Source organism: Mauremys reevesii, linkage group 18, assembly GCF_016161935.1.
Source record: "Mauremys reevesii isolate NIE-2019 linkage group 18, ASM1616193v1, whole genome shotgun sequence".
In the NCBI taxonomy this organism is placed as follows: domain Eukaryota; kingdom Metazoa; phylum Chordata; order Testudines; family Geoemydidae; genus Mauremys; species Mauremys reevesii.
Genome location: NC_052640.1, coordinates 17,435,883 through 17,460,572, shown reverse-complemented (window position 1 = coordinate 17,460,572; position 24,690 = coordinate 17,435,883). Strand labels below are relative to the sequence as shown.

Genomic DNA, 24,690 nt, shown 5'->3' with positions numbered 1-24,690 from the left:
GACACACCTTGCTATCACCCTGCCCATTTTACACTGGTTTGAAAGGAGAATTATTTGCCTCTTCAGTTCTTCCTTTGCTCCCCATCCGAAGTGAACAAAAAAGAAAGACAATCTAATACCTATACTTTGTACTTTGAGTGACTGATCAAACTTCTCATCCAAGACATTTCTCCAGTGTTAGGTGTATATAATATAATGTAATCACAGTATTAGACATCTAGCAGTAATGTTAGACTTTTGTAACTACTTGTATTGATTAAAAATGCACATAATTATGATCAGTATTAAAATAGTTTTTGAGAGTACACAACTCTTGCTTTATTCTGGCAATCTCCTCTCAGCGTGTTGGCTAATGAACCTTGGATGAAAACAAGAAGGGCCGATTATTAGAAATAAGGGATCTGTTGTGTCATTTAAACATAGTCCTCACTTATTTATTTTGACTGTTACTGTGCAGTTGCAATCCTGAGCAGAGAGGCTGTGATACAGCAGGTTTTGTAAGCTGTGGCTTAAGCAGTTATCCAGTATTTTAAGACTTTTTCTTTCCTATTTAGGCTGACTGGTTACTTGTGCATGAGCTGTAAACCTGTTATTAAACATGCTATGCATATTGTATATTCACTTATGAGAATTGTTCTAACAGTGCTTGTGTGTGTTGTATTATGATGCTACATTTCCTTATATATTTAAGTGTATTGCATGAGGTTGAATTGTTTTTATATTGTCACTTTTGTATTCACATAGTGCCTCAAGTATCTATTTGCTTATTGCAAGGAATTTAAATTGTTTCGAAACAGTGATTGAGTAGCAAAGGGGGTAGGGGCAAGAGATTCCCTTACCGTAGGATGTGTTTTGAAGTGTTAATAAAGTGCAAGGATCCAAAGACTTTGTTATTCATTTCTTCATTTTAATCACAGAAGTGGCTTAAAAACACGTGGGCCATATGACTAACTTCCAAGATCATGTTTTTCCATTTCAGGCTGGCAAATACAGCTTAGCCTTGTCAGAATGTTTCAGTAGGCTTTCTACTGGAAAAGATTGCTGGAGCTCTAGAAGGAAAGAACCCTTGCAGTACCTAGAAGGAAAGAACTCTTTCAGCACTGAACAACGGGTTTGAAGGTGAAAGTGTGTGTGTGTGTGGGGGGAACGAAAACTCCCTTTAATGGGGGGCATAGGATAGGAGCAGGAGTGAGGGGGAAATACTGAGACGAGGTGGAGGGGTGCACAGCTGACTCCAGGCTGGGAAAAGGCATCCCAATAGTTGCTGCTGCTGTTCCTATGGCAGTGGCAGCTGGTGCCCTGTGGGCCTCAACCTCCCCTCAGTTAATTGTGCCTGTGCGTGGATGCACCCTGTCCTGTCCCCCTCACCCCTTTAGCTGGCACATGTGTTCCTGCCTCTTTCCTGGGCCAGATATCTCTGCTGGGACTTGTGGTGGCTGTAAGGCTTGTCTGGACTGGGTCAGGGAGTCCTATCTGCTCTCTGGCAGCCATACTTATCTTGTGTCCTTTGGATCCTTCTCTCATTTCCACATCCTCCTTCCTCCCTCCATCCCAATGCATACAGGTATGGAAATATAGCTAGGTCCCACTCTTCTGCCCCCCAAATACCTTGCAGATGTGAAACATGCATCTGCCCCCAGTATTTCCATTGCAGGGATGATAGCTCCCTCAGTTCCACCACCTGTGAATGAAGGGACTATTGAGAAGACCACCATAAAGTTGCCTTCAAAAATATAACAAGCAACCTTTTGACTTGAGAATACTGGTTTTGAAAATCTCTTTTACAATGAACATGGCTAATGAAAAAAAATCCAGTAATTTAATATGGTGCGCTTTTAAAATGTTTCATTACTGAGGCTACCCTAAAACCAAAGTGTCAAACTTTGTCTTCGGGTTTATGCCATTCTATTCTAATTCATTGGCTCATTATGTGTTTCCTTTGCTTCTCTGTATCCTGGAGTTAGCAACACAAACTACACCCAGGATTGACTTGGCCCAGGGGCTAATGTTCTGCAGTGCCAGGGAAATGGGTAACTCTTTGAAAACAGCTATCACTTTGTACAGATTGGTGCATTCTAAAAGTAAAGTAATTGCTCTTCAGAGGTATCATTGAGCTAGAAGTAAGACGACCCTGGCGGGGGATGGCTTAGCGGTATCTAGAGGGATGGGGATACATTTGCATTAACCCTTAGGAAACTGGTGAATACCCAGACCTAGATTGCCTAATTTCCTAAGGCAGAGATTCTCCAATTTGTGATCAACCAAGCCTTTGCCTGTGGTCTTAGAGAACTGACTGTTCCTGCTTTTACAGGATCCAAGTAAATCCATAATCTAGAGCAGTGGCAGTCCATTGACAGCTGTAGAAGGGGTCACTATTAGTAAAGAATCCATGTAAAACTTGCATTCACTTTCTGTGTCCTGCGCGTCCCCATTGCTCCCTGGCAATGGGTGTTCAAAGGACCTATCTCTTCACTAAGGACTGGAGTCCATTGCCACTGCAATCAGATACTGACTTCAAGGAGAGCTGGATTGTATCTTGGTACTGAAGTTCCATCCTGTCATTGTATTGGTCCTCCTCACTGGTACCTGGCTTCAGCTGTCCCAGAGTTTGTTGCTTTCAGCTAGGCAGAGAGAATCAGCAGCGTTTGTTCTCAAGTCGTCTACTAGAGGGCCCCAATTTTCCCGTGAGCGTCCCTTTCCACAGCTCTTCCTGGCCAAGTGTCTTCAGCCGACCTCTTACCTGTGGTACAGGGCAATGACAAAGCTAATCAGCTTCACCTATGTACTGCTGGGGAACTCAAGAAGCAATGTTCAAAATAAAATATAAGAGAATACGGTGGGTTTTGATCTAATATACATTAAGTAGGTGTAGCTGGATGTGGAGACCCATGCTGACTAGCTCCAGCAAACCAAACAAAAGTTGACCAGGGCAATGGGCTAGTGGATCGTATTACACCTTGTCATGTGTGAGATGTTCATCAATCTTAATGTTTTTCTGCTTAGGGACATTATACCGCAGCCAAGAGCCTGCCTCCCAGCCCAGTAGACAGACTTGAACTAGCAGGGCTCATGTTAGTGCACTAAAAATAGTGTGGATGCTGTAGCTTGAGCTGCAGTTCATGCTCTCAAGCCCACCTGACCAGCTCAAGTTGTTCCATCCACACTAGTTCTTGCGCACTAGCTCAAGCTCCACTAGCACAAGTCTGTCTATCCAGGCCGGGAGGCACTGTCCCAGCTGTGGTTTCCAATCTTTTTTCATTTGTGGACCACTACAAAATTTCAAATGGAGGCATGGACCCCTTTGGAAGTCTTAGATAAAAGTCTGCAGACCTCTGGGGTCAGACCACCGGTTGAAAACCACTATTCTAATAAGTCAGTGTGCTGAGCAAATGGGAGAGAGTTTAATTATCCATTAGAATGGGCAGAATGTTTAAAATGGAGCAGCAGCTATTTAAACATCAAATGAGAAAGAGCTCTAATAAATGTTCTAAATATGTCTGGGAAAACATCAACTTGTACCATAAATGCTTGTATAACATGACCATTTTTCCCTTGAGGAGAGTCTTTCATTCTGAATAAGCCAGAAAGAAATTTATTCTAACTCCACTGTTTGTAATGGAGCAGATTAGCTACAATATTTGAGTGTGAAGTTTGAGATTCTATTTTCCTGATCCTAAAATAGATTCTACTGTCATGTAAAGGGATGTACTTTCCAAATCACACTCTGGGCAGCATAGCAAATACCTCCAGGAAACTGTTACATAAGGTAACCTACAGTCCTGTCACCTTCTGGTATTCAATATGATTTCTCTCTTGCTTTTTCCGAAAATTAAAAAAAAAAATATATATATATGAAAAAGCTCTGAGTTTCTACTTCCCACTTAATGGAGTCAGATTTTTAACATCTGCCCTCTTGCTCTCTAGCAGTCTTTTTAGTGGAGTAACAACAAAAATGCTGGCTCATAGTAAAATGCACTTTACAAACATCAATGACTTAGGCTTCTGAATCCTGGCTATGAATGGCAAAACTCCCTTTGACTTCAACAGGGCCAGGATTTTACCTGCGGAGGGGAGGGGGGGACAAAAGAAAAAATACCAAATCATTTTATAGCAACATTGACATGGCTGTTTAGGTGAAGTTTATTCTTAATGCCTGGTTTTCTTGACTTAATTACTTCTGTGTTCCTAACTGCAGCTGAAGAACGATAATCATTAAAATCAAAAGGCTGAAGGCAATGGAATAAATCAATAGTTTCCAGGGGCCTTGCAGAAGTCAATGGTAGCCATTCGTATCCTGAGGAACAAGGCCTCTGATATGCAGGAGAGACAGATGCTGCAGGCATCTGTGCGTTCCTTTCTTTTAGTTTTATGAAAGGTCTATTTGTGTTTCCTGCCTCTAGAGGGCTCTCTGTTACCTTTTGGCAAAAGAGTTGTGAAAAAGGTTTTTGGAGGTGCCCGCTGGCACTATTAACAAACAAACAGCCCATGTTGCATTCATGGGTTTTTTTGCCTTGTCTCTGGAAGCTTGAAATGTGAAATGTTTTCATAGTACATTAATACCCTCCTGCCTGTGTGGTTCATTGTGCTAAGGATACTTGTGAGCGCAGTAAGCCTGCCACTTCCATGATTTTTTTTTTTTTAAAGCATAGAAAGGCACAATCTAGTAGTTTGGACCTTACCTTTAAATTAGGTCCTGTAACGCCTTAAAACCCAAGGGCCATCCAGTCCTGTTTCCATCAGTGGTCAATACCAGTTGCTTCAGAAAAGCGAGCAAGAAACCCTACACTTGGAAGGGAGGGGATAACTTGTCCCAGGGAAAGTTTCTTCCTAATTCCCATTAATTAAAGGTTGGTTTAAGCCCTGAAGCACAAGGGTTATATCCCTCTGAAAATTCTTCTGTTGGTGGTTTGTGCTTTTCCTGTAAACATGCATGTCCAGCGTTAATAGTAATATCGCATCTATTTTTGGGTCCTGCAGAGATACTTGTGTGAGCAAGTGTTAGACTAGGCCCTTCTTTATTACGGAGGTGCTGGTTGCAGGTAAGGCTGAGCTTCATTTTGCAATTAAAGGGATTCAGTCTTTGTTTTGTATGAAAAATACAGCCTAGTGTCCCCCAAACTTTCCACACTTCCTCTTTGTGTGCAGAATATATTTTTCCGACCATTCATCATTAATGACTTTAGGAATTCAAAAGAGGGTTCTTTAGGAAACTTAGCATCCTGTCAGTTTTTTCTTTCCACAGATATCTTACCAATGGAATAACTGACACTTCAGTATAATGAAAATTGGTTGAAATCTTGCGCAGCGCCTGCAATTGAAGAAAGTAGGTTGTAACTAAGCTAAATTAATGATTGTATCTAATTGTTTTGACTGAACAGGTTATAGCCAGGCTCAGGTAACTTATGTGGGGCCATTGTGACAGAGGAAATTCAACCAATCACCACCCTTTCTCTACAGGTATTTTGTTGTAATGACTCAGTGATCTAAGGGAGACTGGACACTTGTCAAGAGTTTTCATAGGTAGATTAACAGGCCCAACTGTGTCTGCTCTTTAGAGGCTCACTGGCTGCTCACCAGCTCTGGCATCAGTGTTTGGAAAGATTCCCATGGCACTGCAGCTTCAGCTGTACTGCCATTGGAACAGCGCTGCTGGCAGAACTGAGGCAGCAGTGTTGGGAAAGCCTGTAAAGTACAGACACTGGCGTTTGGCTCTCCCTGCAGACAGTGCCAGTCTTCACAGCCCTCTAAACCAATAAGTCAGCTGCAAATTTCAAGGGACAAATTCGCACCAAAGCAGCCAGTGTATGGTAGCATTCTCTGTAGGTTTCTTGTTTAGTGTTCAGGTGTGACACTTTTAAAAACTAAGGAAATTCCAAGGCACCAAACAGACTCCTACAAATGCTTTCATCATAACTCTTCCCGGTAATAACACTATATGTTTACGGTACTTTGGGTGCCTTCGTTCTGTATTTCTTTAATGTGTTTTTGATTTCTTGTAATGCTGGTTTTTGGGATAGTCACAGCATCCTTGTAATGGTTTTTATTTGAAATGACCGATTATGTATTCCCAACCTTAACGCTGCCTTAACATAGTTTTCTTTATTGTTGTTTTTATTTTATCTGGCAATAATAGAAAGGAAAGTGGCTATTGGATCAGAGGGTGCTTCTGAAAAAGCAGCTAGCTTCTGGGGAGAGGGCAGCAGGGTGAGAGAGAAGGGGTTCAAGCAGTGTTGGAATCTTTATTTAAGTAATCTAGGAAAAGGTTTAAAAATAAATATTCAGAATATTAGTGAAAAGTTGTTCAGAAGTTCCCCCTGGTATTTTCTCCCATGCTACCAAAAGCTACTCTTTGGAAATTGTTGTCTAACATCTTGTTTTTAATGACATTTAAAATCAATGGGCTTTTCTCAGGTGGCAGCAATAAGCCATGCCAGGAGGCTCATTAGTAGGCTAGTGGTGAGGGTCCTGCATGGCTGAGGGCCCTGTGTCTCTCAGCAACTTGCTAGGAGCACTGAAGCTAGATCTGCCAAAGCACTCCAGTCCTCCCACAGGCGATTACTCCACCAGCTAACAGGTTTCATGGTCAGGAAGCCTATCTTGTTATTCTGCCTTAGTTTTGCCGTTCTTCATTTCATCCCACTACAAATAGCTATAGCCCCTTGGAGCGCTCTGAACACATATGTTTCATATTAGGATGGGGATCAAACTGCTTTTTTTTTACTCTTAGTTAAATACCTAATAGTGACTCAATTTTCAGTGAATATTGAACAAGATTTTTTGGTATCCTCTAGAGCTCCCAAAGCTGCTCTCGGGCAGTGAGATCTGGAGTGGGCTAGTTGTGTCCATCCACCAATAAGTAAGACTGCTGGAACTTGGAATCCATCAGTGATCCATGCAAGCGTCTGTGACGTGCACAAATGCCAGCAGCTAATGAAATGAAGCAGAGATTTCATGGGCTCACAGGGGCTGTGCAGATACACAAAGTCTTAGTTGAGATGTCCTGGGAAGACAGGGGCTCGGGGTGAGTAAGAGACCACTGGGGATGCTCCGTGCACTGAAATGGTTCTAGAATAGGGCAGCATAAAACCAGCTTGGGATGGTAATGGCTGCCATGAACTGTTAAACTCCCAGCAGCAGCAGAGAGGTGGGTGCATGGGAAGTAGCCACAGTGTGTGTTTCACAAGGACCTGTTCGATCTCATCTGTGTTCCTGGCTTAAGACTATTGAAGGGGGGGTTGGCCAGTGGGCTTTGCTTTCAGATGTTTTGCTTGATCTAATCTCAGTCTTTGAGAGATACAAATACTTTAATAAAGGCAGAAGTTTGGGGCAACTCAAAGATTCCTCCCATCTCTACTTCAGTTTGTAGGTTTGCAATCTCCTGAGTCTCTCATTGCTCTGCCCTACTCATTCCTAGGACCTTCTCCCCTACTCGTTGCTTTGCTATGCTTGCTATACATACGAACTCAACTTCTTCATTTTGCTATTATTTGTAAGTGTATTCAACCCACTTAAATTGCCCTGAAGCTTCAATTGGCTGCATATTTCACTTCCTGCACCTGACTTGCTGTGTAGTGTTGCTATATGCTTCTAAAGCTGCTGCGATGTTTTATCCAAGATGTACAGTGGCAGTAGTTAGAGAGGTTGTGTGGTCTAATGGGTAAACCAGGGAACTGGGCATCAGGACCCCTGGTCCTATCTCACTGGGTGATCCTGGCTAAAGCCCTTTGCCTTTCTGTGCCTTAATTTGCCTATCTATTTAGGTTTCAAATGCACTAATCCCTGTGGTATCCTAGAATCCAATCAGAAGAACAATATTCTTCTACCCTTTGAAAGACACTGAATAAATGCCAAGTATTGCTTATTTCAGTGATAAGGTTTGGCAATTTGTAATGCACTCCAAGGCTTGTATATTAAGGGTTACATAAATCAATAAATAACATAACATGCAAATAATAGCTGCAGAGACACCATGGTAATGAGTGCATGTACAAATGTAGATAGATAGATGATATTTAACAACCAGTTCCTAATTGTACAGTATGTGTTTGCTTTGGTTTTTTTTCTCAATCTATATGAGCCGCTTGGAGTTCTATTATCAATGCAGATTATTTACCACTCATTTGTATGCAATGTGCTCCTGCTTTGAAAGTGCTTTATAGATTTCAAGCTAAACTCATCCCTGCAACTCCACTAAAATCAATGTTAACGTTTATGCAAGAGCTGTTGGTTCCTTTTATTTTAATGAGTTTGATGGGTTGCTTTTCTTTAGGGGAATGTGCTCTAGTGCAGCATTTCCCAAACATTGATACATGTGCCGCCTTCTTAAACTGATGTTTGAAGAACCACGTGCAAATTTCTCCTTTTTGTGCACATTTATTTTCGGTCTCAATAGCTTAATTTACTACAAGTCTGTAAATACTTAATTTAATTGTGGAGTGTATCTGATGGAGATCTGCCTGGGGGGAATTAGATGTGAAGGGAATTAGGATGGGGGAGTCAAAGTGGGAGGGGTAGAAGCCATGAGGTTTAGAGCTGGCTGGGAATTTTTCAGTGAAACTGTTCCCAGTTGGAAAATGCTGATTTGTAGAAACTTATGTTTTCCAGGTACCCACCGGTTTTGACAGAACTTTCACTGGGATGGTTTCTCAGGTCTAGGATAGAATTTCTAGCCAAAACGAGAGAGCGGGACACCTCAGAACAGCCTGGGGGCAGGATGCTCACCTGGGATGCGCAGACCAGGTTCGTTGTCCCTACTCGGTTTGATTCAGATGAGTGCCCTGACCACCCGGCTATTGGCTATTCTAGGATGTGTTGGTGGGCTCTCTCTCTCTCTCTGGTTTTTCATGACTGTCTTTGAAAGGTCTCAGTTGTTTGTCCTGATGCAGAGTGGGATCATTTTTTAAATCATAAAAAGTTTCACAAAACAGGAAAACTCATTTTCCCACTCAGGTCTAACAAGGTTAGACTGGGGGTGGGGGTGAGGGTAGGATTCTGGCTGAAGTGTGGGGAGGGCTTAGGAGGGGAAGGGTAGAAAGGGCTCTGATGGGGTATGTATAAAAACCAGGGGGGCGGGGGAGAGAGATTGGGTGAGTTTTGTTTGGAAGTGTGGGACTTCACCTGGCATCAGGCTGTTTCAGCTCCAATTCACCCTTTTCTCAAGGCTTCATGTTCCCAGTTCCCTCTGAGCCAGGAAGCTGCAGCCGCTGACCGTTCTGGATTCTTTCCCTTGCGTCTCCTCCTGTCCTGGTCTCATTGTTTCTTCCTCTTGGTTAAGGGATTCCACAGCTCTCCTGCCCGGGGTTGTGAAGTGACCCAAATAGGCTTCCCCACCCCACCAGTATTGAGGTTCCAGCCCCATTCCATGGAACCTTCCTTAGTCCTGGGACTCACATTTGCCCTCTGGGTCCCAGGGCCCTCCAACCGCCCTCCTCGATGGTGGGCCATGATTCAGGAAGGCTTCCCCATCCCACCGCTCTCCCTCCTGGTTCTGAATCTCATCCCAGGGAGTCTCTCCCTCCTCACTTGATGCTTCCCTGCAATTCTGCTCTCCAGGCTGTTAGCCCTCTCCTTTTTAATCATCCTAGAAGGCATCTAACAGCTGTATTTTATCATGTTAAGGAGGTAGCTCCCTCCCTCTGCTAGTCTGCTGCTCCCTTGAATACCTTTTTCTTTCAAGAAGCCATGTCATGCAATGGGGTTGGCTAGCCACAGGCCCCACTACTCCTTAAAGGAGACAGAGAACCCTATTACAGCGCACCTCTACCAACAAGCTCACATACCACTGTTTTTGGCAACCTATGCTTTAATGTTTATAGACCCTTCTGCTCCTATTCGCCCAGATCCTGTCCATCTCCACCCTGCCTGACTCCTGTCCTTGTCTCTCTCCTTCCCCTCTTCTTTTGTTCTCCCCTACTGTACACCTCCTGCTCTCCTCCCCACAACTCCTATCCTCTTCCTTGGAACTGTCACCTTCCCACCCTGGGAAAAAATATCCATTGATGAATGGGGAAAACTCACAGAAGAGTTATGTGGCCTCCACCAAACTTTCTATTTCTATAGAATCCCTCCAAAGATGGCAGTGGCAAATCAGCAAACGGGCCATGGAGCACTTTGAATGTGACTGGTGAGCTAACCACCCCCATTATATTGCAATGTAAAAAGCAGATGCCGGACTTTCCAGCTATGAATGTTGTGACCCAATGCATTCTGTGTCTATGACATACTGTTTAGGTGGTACATGGGCATGCATAATAGTATTTGCTCTTTGAGAAATGCCTTTCCAAATAGCTCTCTGCTTCAGCCACTCTTGGGTTGGCTCTTACTAAGGCCTGGTCTACCCATAAAACTTGGGTCAACCTAGCTACATCACGCAGGGCTGTGGAAAGAATTTACACCCTGAGCACCATAGTTATGTCGAACTATCCCCCAGTATAGATGTGGCTAGGTGAAGAGAAGGATTCTTCCATTGATTTAGCTACTCCCTATCGGAGAGCTGGCCTGCTTACACTGAGGGGGAAAATCCCTTCTGTCACTGTAGGAAACATCTGTGCTACAGCAGCCCAGCTGAAGCACCGTAGCTGCGCGGCTGTAGCATTGACTTAACCTAACTCACTAACTGCCTGTGGTCTACTTAAGATTTAAAATCAGAATGAATGGAGCATAGGAAATTAGGGAGATAAAACCTCACACAACATCCGGGAAAGCTTCACTTTTAATCATCGCAAATAGCGAGATCTGTTCAGATCACTTATACAGGGGCTGGGTCTATTTTACATAACATGGTGTCTAGCCTGTGGTGTATGAAGTCGGATGCTGTGTTTCACAAAACCTGTGGTGATGGGCACCCTTACAAGAACTTGGATCTGTAGAGTAGATAACTATGTACTGTGTGTGTACACATGCACACAAACACATACGCTACAGATGGAGATGTGATAGCTGTGTGATGGGTTGCAAAGCCATGTGATAAATAGTCAAAGATGCGTAAGTCTCTCTCACCTACCTTCTGGCCGTGAGTCTCTCTCACCTACCTTCTGGCCATGAGTCTCTCTCTGTTTTAACGTCCTCTTCAAGTAGCTGCCTTAGGGCCCCTGTTCGGCAAGTGCAAGGGCAGAGCAGTGTAAAGGGGTCTGGAAGCATGTACCTGACAAGGGGGGGGACTTCCTGGTGCAGACGCAGCCATCAAGCTGCCTTCTACGGACCACGTGGCAAGATCTGGCATAAGGAGTGTGTCCACAGGATGCACCATTAGGGAGATCCTTGGCAGGTCTGTGGGCTGATAAGGCAGCCCCAGGAGGTTGCCCTAACTTAGACAGACCCCTGGGCTTGTCTTCTAAATTACACCTGGGGATTCCCCAGAGCAGCCCAGGAGCAGGATGGCACAAAGGTGGCTTAAAGCCAACTTAGTTCCCCCTCCATTACCCTTTGGTCTGTAACTATGTTATCACTTTAAAGTCATTATATGTCCATTGGGTTAGAAACAGGAGCTTTATCCCATTGGGAAGGAGGATTCCTAGCTTCCCAGGGGGAACCAGCACTTGCTTCTAGCACTGCAAGGATTTGGGACATTGAAGTGTTTATGGGAGGATCCTTGCCGCTCTGACATGGATGTGGAGCAGCCTTGAAGCAGTTGGGGAAGAAATCACGGTAGGTTGGGGCATTCTGGTTTGTCCTTTACAAGTGCTCATGCTAACCATGTTGAAGCTGAACAAAAACCCTATTAGAGCAGAACCAAAGTTGTTTTAATTAAGATCTTACTTACACTAAGCCTTGGCCATCTGTTCCACCCCCTCAATGCGAATGCCACTCTCATTGTTGATTACATAATTAAAAATGAAAATATATTTTGGTAGAATGCAGCATAGGCATCTGTAGTGATTTTTCTCCTATTCCTGACTCCCCACCCCTAAAAAAAAATCAGAGGGAAACTGCTTCAGCTTCTCTAGAACTTGTTGCTGGAGCTGTTGTAGCAGTGCGTCACACTGGGCTTTCTTGGGATGTGTCTAAACTACTTTATTATATTCTATGTTGACATTGTTTTAAACCAGCCTGCTACAAGTTTTTACTCTCGTCCAATTGCTGCCAGATTAGTTCATGTCTAAGATTTGTTCTTATTGTTGCACTAACAAAAGGGAAAGGGAGGGAGGCATTTGTTAGAACTACAGCTCCATGTGAGAGAACTTGAAACCTCTCCACGCTTAAACTAATCAGAAATCTGTTGGGAGCAGGAAGCTGCCCCCTAATCTCAAGGCTCTTTAAAGTTCCAAGAAGGGGTTAACTTGAATACAGAACAAGCAAGTTTAGTGAACAGAAGAGGAATGATATAATGACCGCTGAGATCAGCTGGGCTGCTCATGTTACAAACATGGGCCGAAGTCTTTCTGAGGCTGGGGGAGGAGGGGGGCGCAGCTTTCCCGTAACTGGGCTAGAGCAGTTATTCAGGTCTTTTACAACAAATGAAGTCACCAGTGTGAGTCACGTTCCCTTTTGCTCCTCTCTGCCAAGTTCTAAGCACCAAGGGTGAGTGGGGGGGGGACGGACTCAAAAAGCAAAACCAACGGAAAGCAACAGAGCAGGAAAGTTGGACTGAGACAACCCTCCATCTAGATATTATTTGACGTTTTAGGACTGATGGTGGGTAGAGATAAAAGGTCTATAAATATCCTGTCTGAGAATTTCACAACAATATCACCTGTCAACCCCTCAGCTGAACAAATAAGTTAAATTCTTCAAATAATACGCTGCATAATTACAGATTACATTCTTGTGCCATATGGAATGAAGGACTGATCACTGCAAAAGACATTAACCTTTTCTGTTCAATTGAAAGATGCTCTAGCCTTGGGAAGGTAAATGGCATATGCAGCTGCTGCTGCTGCTGAATCATTCTAGTTCCAAGACAGGATTGAGCAAAACACCAAGATGGTTATCTGACGCTAACCCGATCAGACAGCGGGATCTTTCAACACGTTTTGAAGCTCTGTCAGTGTTCAGCTCTATTTAATAAATTACCAAGGAGCTTTTCTCCTTTGCTGCAGGGCTCATAATGAAGTTCTGAGATTCTCATTATTGTCAATTACCTGGCGTCTTTATTTATTTATTACAAATAGGAACATCAGTTTACAAAGTGTTTTTTAGAATGTTTGGAGCTTGGAGGTAAAAGTGTCTCAGGAATGTTTTTTTGTTTTTGTTTTTGCATCAGACTTTTTAGCACATATCCTACCTGCTCTGCTCTGTCTCGTTAGTTCTTTTCTCTGCAAATCAGCCAAAAACAGAGTAACTTATTACTTTGTTTTTCTTTAAAAAAAATTCTGATTCAGATCAATAGAACACAGTGTGATTATTATTATTATTTTTTTTGGTAAGGAAAAAAATGCTAGACAAACATGAATGTTTCTACAATTCCTATATAAGGGTATGGTATTTGGGGTGTGTGTGTGTGTAGATTTTATAGATTTGATAGATTAAGGCCAGAAGGAGTTACCAAAGTGATCATCTAGTCTGACCTCCTGCATAACAGGCCATAGAACTCCCCCCTCTCCCCAAATAATTCCTGTTGTAGCTAGACCATATCTTTTAGGAAAAAATCCAATAATGATTTAAAAATTGCCCATGATAGAGAATCCCCCATGACCCTTGATCAATTCCAATGGTTAATTAACCTCACTGTTAGAAAAAAAATTAGACCTTATTTCCAGTTTGAATTTGTTTAGTTTCAGCTTTCAGCCACTGGATCTTTGTGTCTCGTGTTTCAAGACTTGTAGGACAGTATCACACTTACAATCATAGACTTTAAGGTCAGAAAGGACCATTACTATCATCTAGTCTGACCCCCTGCATGATGCAGGCCACAGAATCTCACCCACCCACTCCTGTATCAAACCTGTGTCTGAGCCACTGAAGTCCTCAAATCATGGTTTAAAGACTTAAAGGTGCAAAGAACCTTCCAGCATATCCATATATCAGCAAGAGAAAATCAAAGAATCGCAGTTAGCAATGGATTTCACTTGGCAGGTTTAAATATGATATTATTTATATAATGCTATAAATGTTCATGGTGCTTTAAAATAAACAAAAGACAATATCCCTGTCTTTAAAAGCTTATGGTCAAAAGGCCAAATTCTGATCACTATTACACGTATACTAAAGTGACTTTGGATTTGTACAGGTGTCAGTCCTCAGAATCTGTCTCTAAGACATTGATATGATGGAGGGAAACAAGCATTGAACGGCAGGATTACAGAAATAAGATACATGTGATTGTTTTGGTGAGTGCCTTCTTTTGCAGGTTATGTATAGTTTTTTTGGTTGTGCATTTTGGATACAAGTATTAAGAAGGTAAAACTAGTGTTTGTCTGCCTCAGTGCAGCAGTGGGTTTTTAAGGGAGAGATCTGAAGAAGCTAAAGCACGGTGGGCTGGGTCAGGAAGGGTTTCCAGACATGGGTAACTGCATGGAATCAAGACATGACAAGGAAAGCAGGGGAAGGCAACAAAAGAGTGGTTAGTTGTGTGGCTTAGGCACCGCTATGGGACTAAAGGTGTGGGGAAGAGAAGTAGGTTGGAGTAACCATTAAAGTACTCTGCCTGGTAGATGAATTTTATTACTGCATTATGGCTAGATTGGAGAAGAGCAATGCAAGAGATAGAGGGATGTAGATAGCAGTAGCAGAGATCATAGTTGCAACCACCAGGAAGAGTATCAGGGATATGTCCTCCCCCAACTTTTTATTATTTGAGCGTAAGTGCAGATTTGACACTTATTGCATTCCCACTCCTTGCCCTCCTCAACACTGTAGGTGGGTGCATCACTGATAGCAGAACCAGACAATCAGTGCCTGGACAGGGGAGCTGGCAGTAGGAAGGGAGAGTAATGGATGGAGTTTTGGAGACATAGTAGAAGAAACCCAGAAGGACTTAGTGTCAGTCCTCAGAGTGGAGAAGGGTTAAAGAATTACATGGGGGTTGTGGTCCAGAGGGACAGGGAGGATAGTAGTCTTGGCAACAGTAGGAGGAGGAAGGGAAGAAAGATGACTTCAGATGAACAGGCTGCTGCTAAGTGCACTTGAGTTGAACAGAGAAGCACTCCGTATGCAAGAATAATAGCCCGATCTATCTAATCCAGCTATCTAAGACTTTTTATTATTATTAATCTATTATTGATTTTCATAAAGAAACAAACAATGAAAAGTACAAAAAGATAAATGACTTACCGGTGGTATATATTTCCAAATACGGCATGTTTCATGATATTGCCAATAGAATTATGCAATTTTATAACTTGCTAAAGTTACAAGACCAGACAATACTACATAGACATAACATGTTAGAGTGGAGGTAACTGATTAAAATAGGAGAAGACCTCTATGACTAAGGAGAGAAGAGAAGGAGGGTATTGGGGGTGGTGGGGGAACAAGAGGAGGGATTAGGTGGAATGGAACTCTAGCATTCTTTGAGCCATCTCAACACTTTTATCCAAATGTATCTAGAAACTTGGTCCAAATTTCTTCAGATCCATTTAACTGCTTTCTCTGGATAAGCTATTCTTTCTTTGGCTGCTAATTCAAACATGTCCTAGTACCACTGCTCTATTCTGGGCATAAGCCTACTTTTTAATTTGTGTACAATCATGTGCTTGGTGAACACTGGTTCTTGGGGCTGCAAAGTCTTTGTGATGGACTAAACCCAGTTGAGCAGGTAAACAACCTAGGATAGAATTTTCAACTGAGATTTGGCAGCTTAAACTGAGCATGGTTTTAACTCTTATGTCCACCTCTTTCCACAGCTGCCTGACTGTTGGATAGCCTCACAGTATATGCATCGGGGTTCTTTTTGTTCCAGCGCAAACAAATATCTGTAGATAAGGCCCTTATCTTGGACAGCTTTGATGGTGGCCAATACATTTTGAATAAAACCTTTTATTGTATCAAACAGCGTGAGAGCCACAGAAGTATTTTTAACATTCTGTAAAATGCTCTTCCATTGGCGTTCTTTTAAGGTCTCTGATAAATCTCCTCCTTGTGCTTTCACAAAGAACTCCTCCTAGATATTACCATGATGGATTCATTAGGAGTTCAATATACCCCCATGAGGGGAAATCCCTAAGCGTGGGATTTCATTAACAGGACAACTGCTGTATTTTTATTGTCTGAGATAAGTTACAGTAAAGGCTGTTCAGAATCTGTTGGGAATTTATTAGCATATTGGCATTTATCCAGCTGCACTTCATGAAAGTAATGGGAAATGGTGGTGGTACACGGCCCTTGTATAAAGTGTTTGTTATGAAAATGGAGTTCTTCGGAGATCTGTAGGAGGGCTGAGTGTACTCACCTCACTAATACTCATTTCTCATGGCTCTCTTTCCGAGTCATCAGTCCAAACAATTTGTAATTGATTAACTATTTGTATATGTTTACATCATAAGGTCTAGTAGTTATGGCACAGGCCTGAGCATCAGGCCATCTGCCTCCTGCTCTCCTATACTTGCTATGTGATTTGGACCAAGACACTTGGGGGGGTGGGGGGTGTTCCTGTCTGTAAAATGGGGGTGATTACAAACTGCCTGTCAGGTAGGAGTTATCTCCTCAAAGAAGGGCTGCCTTTGTCGTAATAACAGAAAATATTTCTTGCTGCTCTAGTCCAAGGATTTCAAAGCTCTTTATGAATAATGAGTAAGCTGCATGGCACCCTGTAAGGCAACCACTAAAATTATTCCCCCCCCCCCCCCCATTTTATTGATCAGGAAACTGATGCACAGAGAGGCTACCTTGTTTACACAAAGTTGCACAAGTCAGTGACAGAACTGAGAATAGAACTCCTGATCTGTTCTAAACACTAGACCATGATCCATCCCATGCAGGGAGGAGGAAGAGGGAGCTGTAGTGAGTATGAATATATCAACATTAAGCATAGTGTAGTTATATTTGCCATTTATCACATGCACCTATCATCCTCTATGTAGATCTGAAATAATAATAATAATAAACAAAAATACTAATGCAGCCAGAGTAACTCTCCCACTGTTAGGTCTTCCAAACTCCAAAAAGCCATATGTCTTTTTAATTAACTACAGTGATGTTAACTAGATCAGAAGAACAAGAAAAATAAAGTACTAACAAAAATGAATGGAGCTGGCAGAATGGGTGGATCCTTACTGACAAGATACATCCGCTCATTCCATTCTGGAATTCAGGTTCCCAAACCATTCCAGCTGGCAAGATTTTTAATTCTAGTGCACAGAATGTTAGCCCTTTAAAGGAGCAGTAATTATACGGAGTCAACCTCAGGTCTTAAAAGTTCCATCCACCACACTTACCAAACAAAGAGCCCCTCCATCCGGTTCAAACACTCCACTGAATGAAGTCTGGAGAAACAGATAAGTCTTGTAGTCTGCACTGAGGTCAACACACCTACTTAGACGGGAAGCTCTTTGAGGCAGGCACCATTTTTTTCATTGTATTTTACATTACCAAGGCTAATGCTAATTTCTTAGCTTCCTCTGTAGTAATTATGACTTGACCACCAGAACAGAGACCATCTTGGACCAGTTTCAAGATTTCAGCCTCATTTATTTCCCTGCCAAATATTTTTTTATCTGCCACCAGGGTAAGTTGCACTGTAAATTCAGTCTGTACAGCTGTAGAATTTGCACCCCTGTTTCTTACAAATCTACTGGTCCGGGCTTGTGTTAATGTAGCAAGAATAATTAACTGAGAAAACAAAGCTGTTGAGTGAGAGATACCACACAGCAAGTATGCATAATTCTGTGTGTCTGTACATACTGTGTGTTTGATTAGCTATTTTGACTGTTATGGATTGTTGTTAGAAACAAATCTTAATTAAATCTAAATGTTACTTGTGCCATTTCTAGACACTATCCTGTAATTATGCCGATTTTCATTCTCTGCATACAAATGTTGTATAAAACCCCACAAACATTAATTAAAAAAAAACATTCACTCACTCAGACATCTTCCAACTCACATATAGAAACAAAGGCAGGGGCCAGAGGTTTAATTCTGCTCCCACTGAAATCAATGGGAGATTGGACATTGGTTTCAGGGGGAGCAGAATTGGCTCCCATTCAGGGCTTAATCTGTGCCAGGGCTGAGCCTCAGCACCACTTGGCTTGGTAGTTCATAACCCTGGGCTCCTGGCCAGCAGCTGCTGCTTTCTGGCTGCCCAGCTCTGAAGGCAGCACCGCCACCAGCAGCAGTGCGGAAGTAAGGGTGGCAATACACCATGCCCTGCCACTCTTACTTCTGTGCCGCTGCTGGCAGCAGTGCTGCCTTCAGAGCTGGGTATCTGGCCAGAAGCCGCTGCTCTCCGGCCACCCACCCAGCACCTCTTTCATTACAAATGAAGCCCAGCTCCCGTTCCAGTCTTGTCTGCCTTGCACAAGTAGTCCCTTTGACTTGTGGCAGGAAAATCTCATTTTGTTGATAAATACCATGGACACCACAGGCCATTTTGTGTTTGGATATTATTTTTCTTGTGCAGCATTTAATAACAAATGGTTGAAGCTTTTATACTGTGGTCAACATTGTATCTCCTCACAATAAACAGGAAGCCTTAGAATGTACTTTATTACCAGTATAGCACCACACAAATTCCAAAAGATAACAGCTCAAACTTTTTTTTTCTTCAAAACTGTGTGTTATCACTTCCTCTAGGAAACCCATGTAACTTCTGCCAAGCTCCTTTCTGCTAAGCCTATGCAAAATTGCAAGTTGTTAGTTTGACAATGAACAGTGCATTTACCAACTTTAGGGTGTAGAAACTGACATCAGTAATGTATGTAATATTTATATATAAAGCGCTTACATACACTCTGAGGTATCCGCATAGTGGGTGTGAATTTAGTCCTGGTGCAAAGTGCTGGTTTGCCAGAAGAAGAGACTGATATTTTCTATTTATCCACAGAACTAGTGCAGCACGGAGAGCAGCAATATGCATCTCCCTGCAAGGACTTGCCAATGTCTTGCGTTCAGAACGTACACACAAAAGTTAGATAAAAACATAAGTACTCATGCTGAAAGGTTGAAACATAGCACAACTTTATTTCTTAGAATTCTGGTGCCAGTAAGGAAACTGGTTGTGATGGTGGTTTTTGTGATGTGGAAGGTTGTCTTCAAAGAACTGGTCTAAGTCCACCTACTCATTTCACATAGGTTACCAACCAGCTGTCAAGTGGCAGCTTTTGTCACTAGATCGGGGGTGGCCATGTTAGTCTGTATCCATAAAAACAACAAGGAGTCTGGTGGCACCTTAAAGACTAACAGATTTATTTGGGTACAAGCTTTCGTGAGTAAAAAAACCCCACACTTTTGCAACATGTGCTATCTCATCCTGTTGTGTACGTTTCTGAACAGGGAGTGCCTATTACTTTAGCCAGATATAACTGCAATAGACAAGCACCATGCACATCTCTGGCACTGTCGAGACAATAAAGTAACATTCCTGATTTATGAGAGGCTCCGTTAATGGTGAGAGCACCCTCTTTATCTTACTTGACATCAAGTTCCAGTAAGTTTTTAAAAAGTTTTGGCCTTGAGACCCTGATCTTGCAATTGGCTCCATGTAGATGGGCTTGTGTGCACAGGCCAAGTGCTGCTAACTTCAAAGGGGCTGCACCCATACAGAGCCAGAGGCAGGATTGGGGCCTTAGATGTCCCAGTGACTGATGCCTTACAGTGCACCATTCGTAACCATCTGGCAGCAGCCATGAAGGAGCCAGTCAGTAAATGGGAGCAGCAGCAACACAAGCAGCCCCCTCAACAAGCAGTGAATATCCACCAAACCAGCAGTTTTCTAATGTGACCAGCTTCAATGCTTATCTTCTCTCTTCCAGTATCATATTTGCTAATCTGTCACTGAGGCTAACATCCTGGTGCTCCTCCCCCCTCCCCAACCACCACATCTCTGCTACTACCCTACCTTACTCTCACCTGCCCCCATTCAGCTTATCCCCACCTCAGCCTCTTCTCCCACCACCCTCCTTTTTATTAACTCAGTCCCTCCTTTTCCCCCCTTCAAGCCCAAGAGCTATAAACAAGAAGTATTTTTAAATGGAATCATTGCAATGCATAGACACCCTGAAAAAAACAGCGTTCTTGTTGCGATCCTTGTCCTGTGCTTCCCCACCTTTGCTTGTGACCATCACTTGTCATGTCTACATCATGACTGACAACCATTTGGGGGAGGGATAGCTCAGTGGTTTGAGCATTGGCCTGCTTAAACACAGGCTTGTGAGTTCAATCCTTCAGGGGGCCACTTAAGGATCTGGGGCAAAATCAGTACTTGGCCCTACTAGTGAAGGCAGGGGGCTGGACTCAATGACCTCTCAGGGTCCCTTCCAGCTCTACAAGATAGGTCTATTTCCATATATAATATGTCTGTAAAGTCCCAGACCCTCAGTAAGATTGAGGAAATGAATAGCAATAATTAATAATACAAATCTAGAGTTTTTCCTAATGTTTTGTATTATAGTGTTTGCTTAACAATGTTACAAGAAATAAACAGGGCAAGACACTGATTTTATACATTATATTATTTTAATGGAGGCTTTTTTCCTTTAAAATCTTGCTGCCTTCAAACGTATAACTCCAGTGCAGGAAAACTACACACACATACAAGGTGCCTGGTTACATCAAGAGCCTCTATAACATTTTACATACTTATTATGTTTTTTTTTCCTTTGGTCCTGTGTAATTATTTTTATCTGGATGTTTCAATTCCTGTACCGGTTTCAGCTTGTTTACTTAATTTTTAGTCTCTAGATGAAGAAGGCTCATAAGGAGTCAGTTTCCAGAAGTTAGAAGATCTAGATAACATTAAAGACAAGCAAAACCTTCAACAATATTGAAATTACTCAGATGGTTATTGCAGCTGACTGAGACAGTGTGTGCTTTGAGGCTGGGAAATTTCCATTACTGAAGTACAGGACAATGCCTGAATGCTGTTGCTGCTACTGTTGTAAAATAAAAGCTGCTTAATTTCATACAGATGGCAGCAAAATATCAGCATATTAATTACAAGGGTGAGACTTATGCAATAAGCTTTTAAGACTGCATTAAAATGGATCTTTTTAATATTTAAAATATAATTGTAAACCACTCACACACAATTAGGAAATATATCATTGACTTGCTAATGCAACCAAGCTTCCAAGCTGCAGTTTGATGGCTTATTTGTGAGCAGTGAGTCTGACAAAAATATGACTTTACAAGCTTGATCCTAGAACAAGGAATGAAAGAATTATATACAGAATTCTATTAGGTAATTAAGATAACGTTGCTATTGACCATATAGTCCTATGATTGGTAATCTTTTATGTTTTCCAACTTCTGTTTAGTCATTCAGTGAAAATCAAAAGAATCCAGAGTTTAGTTACATTTGAATTTAAATATTTACCAAATTAGGCCCTGATCCTGCCTTCCTTGTACAGCCTAAACTTCCATTGAAGTCAATGGGCATTTTGGGTGGGCAAGGAAAACAAAAAAAAGGGGGGGTTATAATGAAATGCTGGGAAAACAGTGTTAGATTTTTGTTGACTGAGTCAAGTTGCATATTGATATTAACTGAATTACTGTATGAGAAGACAGGATAGCTTGGGGATTGGCTATATAGAGGACCTGAGTCTCATTTACACTTAGGCCACTTTACACTGCCATAGTGGTGTAAAGTGGCCTTAGTGTAAATGAAAGTCAGGCCCAGGTGTTTTCAGCTCTAGATTACCAGTTTAAATCAAGCCTAGTTTAGTAATCTCTAGAAGTTGTTAGCATCTGATGCTCTTTAAGAGTCTAAGGATAGTTCCCAGTGGACCAGTGTTCACATCTAATGTATTTAAGATTTAGATCACATTCATCACCATGGTATCTGAGTGCCTTACAAGTTAAAATATATCTTTCTTTTTGAAATACTTCACATTTCTCTCCCTCCACACCCACACACAGATTTGGGGCTTTTTAAAATTATCAGGGGAAGGTGATGTGAAATGTACGATATTTGCATTTCGTTCTGAAGGTGTGGAGGTTCCTGCTCATTCTGATGTGCTCCAGAAGAAGTACCACACTCTTAGACAAACTCTGTCCCATTGGCTCACGTGGAACTAAAACCTCCTTCACAGTGATGGCAGGCTTAGGAGAGATGGCTACGGTTCTGAACAAGTAGAGATTAAACTACCTTTCCACGCTTCCAGGCACATAAGTGGGAAGATGCATGTTGCTGTTCAAGCTGCACCTGTTCTCTGGATAAGCGGCCAATTTCAATCTCCAGGGCTCGCAGGTACTTTCAGTAGTACTGCACTTAACACAAAGTGAACTGTTAAAATGCACATATCACACAGGGCAAAGTTAAGGCTTTCCAGACCCAGCTTTTAGGATTAAACCCATCCATATGAGCTGTGACATGGATATGAGGGAAAAGTTAGTTCAGACCATAGCATGTTTAACTTCACCATTATAATTATTAACCTGTTCCTAGTGGGTTTTTTTTTTTAAATACAGCATCTTTGTATGGCTTTACTGTTCTTAATGGTGCTTTTGCAGCATATTATTACATCTGTTCAGGGAGGTATTTTTCCTACTTCCAAGCACCAGTGGAGATTTTGCCATAAGTACCCCCTTTAAGGTCTGAGCCCAAAAGATTTAGGCATGTACCTAATTTAAAGCACATGAATAAGCCCATTGGCTTCATGGGACTATCCATGTGCTTAAAGCACATATGTAAGTCTTTGCAGGGTCATGGCCTTCATGAAAGGAAAGACCCAATATGAACTACTAGGTAATGAAAATAAATATACACATGAAATGCTAATTATCCCATTTATATATATGGGCTGAGACATGCGTTTGGACACATGTCCAGGCTGACCATAGTTGCATCCTGTCAGGGGGCCTGGCTGTCTTTCCACACCTTATTGCTCTGCCTTATTGGCATCGTTTTTGATCTGACATATCCCAGGGAAATATATTAGAGATACACTAGTTTTTAATCAAATTTTGCATTAAAATGGCAATTACTGGTTGTGTGTTAGATTTTTCCATAAGCATTTGTTTTACACTTGCTGATGACAGATTTATTTATGTCTATATTCAGAACTGTAAGCATAATTTTGTTTTTTAAAGCTGTTAAGGGAACATTTTAAATCTTATTTTTATTTACTGAAACATTCACATTTACAGATGTCTAAAATTTCTGAGAAAAGTAATGCCGGGTTTCTGAAGGGAAAAAATTGTGTGAAAAACAAAGAGTTTTAGATATGAGGAAAAAATAACTCATACAAAGCAATGTTAACTGTTCCACTTAAATACACTTACAATAAACCATATGGCTGAATGAGTATTAAACACAGGCTTTTCATCATTAGATTATTCCAGTCACACAAAATGTTTCTCACTGTACTAAGCTGACTGGAGGATTGTATTGCATCTGAAACCGGGACACCTGCTGTGCATTCTGGAATGGAAGGCGAGCCACTAGATTGCTGCTGCGGTAGCAGAGTACGTACAGTTGCAACAGGGATATTCTTTTCCTCTTGACTGCTATTCAAACAGGGAGCTGAATGTTTTGCTTTACGATGAAGAGGCATGGCCTGTTAGAATCCAAAGGTTCCGCAGCAGTTGAGAGAGGCTGTGGCCACTGAGAATAACAGTTGGTTTGGGGGAGCTGATACTGGCTAGTCGGAATGAAAGTTGGTTTGGAGCAATTGGTAACAGGAGAAGGGTTGGACTTGGTATATTCAATGGCAAGACAATTTAGGCAGTGGTGGAAGAGAGACAGAATTATAAAACAAGTGCAGTGGCGGAAGCAGGGAGTCCCTTGAGGTGGAGAGGAGAGAGACAGCAATAGGCAGGGCAGGAATGCCAATAGGAAGCCAGGCAAAGTGGGTCAGAAAGACTATTTCAAAGACTATGTAACCAGCTGAGTCTGTGGTAAAGATGAGACTCCAACTTGCCCATGTGCTGGCAAGCCCTGGCTGAAGGGACGCAGGGGTGGGGAGCAGGTCTGGGCATCAATTATTTGTTTTTAGGGTTTGTATTAAAATGTATGTAAAATAGGGAAGATGTATCGTGGAGCTGAAGTCCTAGGGCCCATGCTCCCTGGAGGGACTGTTAATAATAGGACACCAGGGTACATGGGCGGAGTTGGGCTGGAAGCAACTCAGCCACATGGACAGTGCAGTGCACAGAGTTCCGTGTGTTCAGCTTAGCCTGCATTCAGCTTCACTCTTTGCAAATGAAACATGGTGGCAGCACTGGAGCTGTGAGTTCTCTGAAGTGCCGCAGCTGGCTGCATGAGTCAAGGAACTCGATCTGAAGTTCCCCAGAAACCTGGATTTTGCAGACACACGGGTAGCCCAGTGGTACTGCTGGTAGACAGACCTTTCCATGCAGGAGGATGACAACGGTCAAGTATAACTATTATCAGACCTTACTGGGGAACAACGCAGACAGGTATGCACCACTCTGAAGTGCACCACTGGCTCAAGCCTCACAGCAGTCCTGGGAGCCCTGGGGAGTTATTGCTTCCCAAAGCAGAATGAAACTGTGGCATGACACAGGCTTTTCCTAGAGACCAATCTGAAGGGATGGGCTAGACCCCCCTCCTATTGCCTTATGCACACTGGCTGCTACATACAATTTTAGGGGAGTTGACAAGCTTCCTAATTTGGAACAGAATAGTCGGTGGCA

The 24,690-nt window shown here is 42.4% G+C and overlaps 1 long non-coding RNA gene across 4 annotated transcripts; it reads left to right on the top strand.

The window, feature by feature from the left end:
* Positions 1 to 1,054: 1,054 nt before the first annotated feature.
* Positions 1,055 to 17,860, top strand: LOC120386318. 4 transcript variants are annotated; one of them, XR_005589652.1, is made up of 3 exons: positions 1,055 to 1,119; positions 14,168 to 14,267; positions 15,783 to 17,860. It is a non-coding gene; the product is annotated as an uncharacterized LOC120386318 (long non-coding RNA). The 4 variants fall into 4 exon arrangements; XR_005589649.1 differs by lacking the exon at positions 1,055 to 1,119 and adding an exon at positions 8,604 to 8,739; XR_005589650.1 differs by lacking the exon at positions 1,055 to 1,119 and adding an exon at positions 11,511 to 11,646.
* Positions 17,861 to 24,690: the final 6,830 nt, after the last annotated feature.